Genomic DNA, 3,840 nt, shown 5'->3' with positions numbered 1-3,840 from the left:
TCAGGGTTCGTCCCCAGAAAGAGACGTATATGGACTCATGAAGGGTCTTCTAGTCAGATCAGGGAGTCCGTGCCTCAGTTTCCTCAAATGGTGACCCCTATGGTGGTGTTCCGAAGCCTTGGAAGAATAAGGACGGAACTGGTCGATAAAAAAGACAGCTCGTGGAAGAGGGCTGCGTTCCGGAGGAGACGGCTTGGCTGAACGATCGTCTGGCTGTCTGGACCAGGCGGACAACCTAAACCCCGAGGATAACACCTGTATTCATCGAGACAGGTGAGCAGCCAAGAAACTTTAGAGACTTTGAAAGAATGAAAGTGTGTACATACAGCAGCCAATTGTATGATGCTGCCGCGGAGGGGAACTCCGTGTCGGGAATGCATTTAGCATCTTGGTGGCAAATTCTGACTACTCTTTGCCAAGTGTGGACTAATTCTACTAACGGTGCTAAACCAGAGGAAGCTGTAAATTCCACCGACAACGCGACTCTTCTCAAGACACCGTCAGTGATGGCGATTCTGTCCGCACCTCCTCTGCCTCCAAAGCTTCTGTCACTGATTGCAGCGACCCTCACAACACAGGAGCAAGCACGGGAACAGGACAACTCGGACAATGATTCCATTGACACCGATAAACCTTTTGATCCAGGTCCTATAGATCTGGAAAAGGAGCTAGACCTTTCCCCCTCCCCCTCGTCTCTCCTGATGCATTGATTGTATTTCTGGGGAGGGTGAAAGGGGGTCTGAGGGATTGGTGGCAGGAATGCAAGTGGGAAACACTTCAGTGATGGGTTTTGGGAGTCGCTATGGCATGTTCAGTATTTTGTCAGACAAATCAACCTGCAGAGTGGCAGCCTGTGCAATACGAGGCTGTGAAAGAGTTAAGCAAAGCAGTGGGGGAAGGGAGGATTCATAATGAGAGAACAACTAGGTATTGTGAAGGAGAACAGGAAAGATAAACATGGTTATCTAGTGTTTAATAGGTGTCTGCATGCTTGTAGAGATATATAGCTGTGCAACGGCATGAATGATTCCTGCCCTGAGCCTGGTGGAGCATACAGATGCGGTTTGTGTCCGGGCTCAGAGATGTAAATAGGGGCTTCTCTGTTATGGTAAAAGTGTTTCTCTTTGCATAAAAAAGAGAGGGAATGAAGGGAATGACCCCAGAGGTATGTTCAGAGAAGGCATGCTATGTTTTGAACTTTTTGACTGAACCAGTTCTTGTTTAGTGTGCCCTTCCACCTATGTATAATGTTAATCCAAAAGAAGATGATACTGTTTACACTTTGAATGTCGATCATTGTCTTTCTGTAGATGCTATATGTAGTAGGAGGCTATGATGGGAACGTGTCGCAGCGGTTCTTCTCTTATCCGGAGTAACAGCAGGGAAAGCATTAGAGTTAAATCACCTTGTTTGGTAGGCAGTTAAGCATGTGAGTCAAAATTGCCACTGCTTTTTGTTGTTGGTTCAAGGATATGGCTGTGAGGATTTTGATGGTATGCGCTGCGTGGATTTTAGGCGCCCCATTGCAGCAACATGTTATCAAAATCTGAGAAAATTTCAGCCTTTTTTGGCATTCATTCAATCAATTGGCAGTATTTTTGTTTGCTATTACCTTGGTTGCTGTCATGTTTGCAGGGGCCCTGCAGAACATGGCAAACCTGGTACTAGCTGTTCAAAAACAAAAAAAAGGAAAATTGTAAAATTGTATGGAACAGAGACAGTGGGTTATTTTGACACTGATAATATGTCTCAGTTTTTTATTTGTTCTATTACTTATACCTTGTTTTTACTCGTTCGGTTTCAAAGGTTCTTTTTGTGCAACAGGAAGGGGGAGATGCAGGAGCGGTCTGCAAACTAGGACCATGCATGGCTGAGGGGAATGTGCTCGAGCTTGTAGGTCACGAACCCTGGGAGGACGAGGAGTGTGAATAGACACAACAATTAACATGATGAGGCATGTTTACAGAGCACAGGGGAGTGGGAGACGGATGGCGCCAAGGAAAGATAACACCTTGCAGTTAATTGATGGCAGTTAACCACCAATCAGGGATTGCCTAGTATGCAAGGCTTAGCTTCAAGAACCAATCTGTTTAAAACGCGCAGCTTCTGAAAGTGTATAAAACCTCGTGCTTCTGTACAATAAATTGACATTTGCTTGCATCAAGCTGCGTCCCGTCTCTTCATTCGCCGCAGTTTGGGTTTTTTTAATAATGCAGTGTTAATTTCATAGAATCTTATTAAAGCTCTATTAGGTTTCCCATGAAAAACATTTTCCTTCTTTTTGTGGTAACACGTTACTCACATTTACATTGCTATACAAACAGTAAAAATAATTTTGGTTTATCTTCCTCAATTAGTTTCTATTATTTCCATAAAGATAGACTAGGGAATTGCATACATTCAAAATGGCAACCTTCAAATATGAAAGAGTTTGCGACAGTACATTGTGAGCTGAGTCAGAAGTTGGACTATTAGAATGCTTTGCTGCCCTCTACAAGGTGACCGTTTAGCTAAGTAGTATTCTGATATTTTGCAGCGCTCAAAAAGGGCTATCTGTAGACTGGATTCGAAATAGTTTATATGTATTTGAGAGCAGGAAGCCACTGTTACTGAAATGCTGACAATGAATTTTATAAATTTTCTTGTAAGTCTACTGATCTTTTTCCTTTGCTTTGCAATCTCCATCAAGTATTTTGTCAAGTGGGTTTTATCTTTGCATGAAGTTTGGAGATTTAGTGGAGAAAAAACCACGATAACTGTAATACCAGACACGTTTCTGCATTTATATTCTGATAGGGTTTTGAAAAATCAGATGGAAACTATCACTATCTCGCTTCAGAAGTGCAGTGTTGCAGGTGTACTTTAACACAATTTTATACTGAAGCAAAAGTCTGCTAGTGTTTCCCAAACTTCAGGACTTCAAGATGCAGTGCTATATTCTTTGGGCAGCTACAGAAACCGGCTTGTGCATCCAGCGGTACCTCCCGTGGGTTCAGTAGAAGCAGGGGGGTATGAATGACACCTGCCCTCCTCCCAGGCGTGACTGAGCCCTTAGGGATCGCTGAAGAACCAGTGCCACCTACTGCATCTGTTCGAAAATCAGCTTCCAGCAGCGCCCTGCTCAATCCGGGGGGTGTGTGTACTTGCTCACGTTGAGTATTCGTAGCTTCTGAAATTCTTTATCATACATTTGAGTTCTCGTCAAGAAAAAATCATAGGAAGTTCAGCGTGGGGGGAAAAAAAAAAAAAAAAGGAAAAAAGGCCTGAAAGCAACACGTAGCGCTGCAAATTGAGCATTACAACTTGCAAAGATTTGTACCTTTGTTCATAAGGCACAATAACGCTGAAGCCTCGCAGACCTACATCCCCGCCCTATGCTTTTAACGCAACGAATGCGGTTGTTATGAAACAAGGACTCTAGCAGCCCTTTTAATACTCTTATTTAATGCTCTTACGGGTGGTGGAGCAGGCAGGCTCGGCGGCGCTATCCTCGCCCGGGGCCCGCCGCCGCCCTGAGGCGTGTACCCCCTCAGAGGCCGGGGACTGTCGCCCTCGCTGCTGGAGCGAGCGCGGCTCCGGGGCGGAGGGTGGTCCTTCCTTAACCCCGCGTTAGGGTGAGAGGGCGAGCATAGGGCGGCTGGACCCCCCGGGGCGCGGGAGAGGGTGGGCGGGCTGGTTTAACCGTCGTTGGATCCGAGCGTGGCGGGAGGCGGCCTGAGGGAAGGGGCGAACGGCCGCGCCGCGCCGCGCCGCGCCGCCCCGCCCCGCCCCGCCCCGCCCAGCCCGGCCCGGCCCGGCCGTTAACGCCACCCACCGCTTTAAACTTCCCGCCCGCCGCTC

This window comes from Falco naumanni, chromosome 6 (assembly GCF_017639655.2).
Source record: "Falco naumanni isolate bFalNau1 chromosome 6, bFalNau1.pat, whole genome shotgun sequence".
Classification (NCBI taxonomy): Eukaryota; Metazoa; Chordata; class Aves; order Falconiformes; family Falconidae; genus Falco; species Falco naumanni.
Note: the sequence above shows the minus strand (reverse complement) of the source record.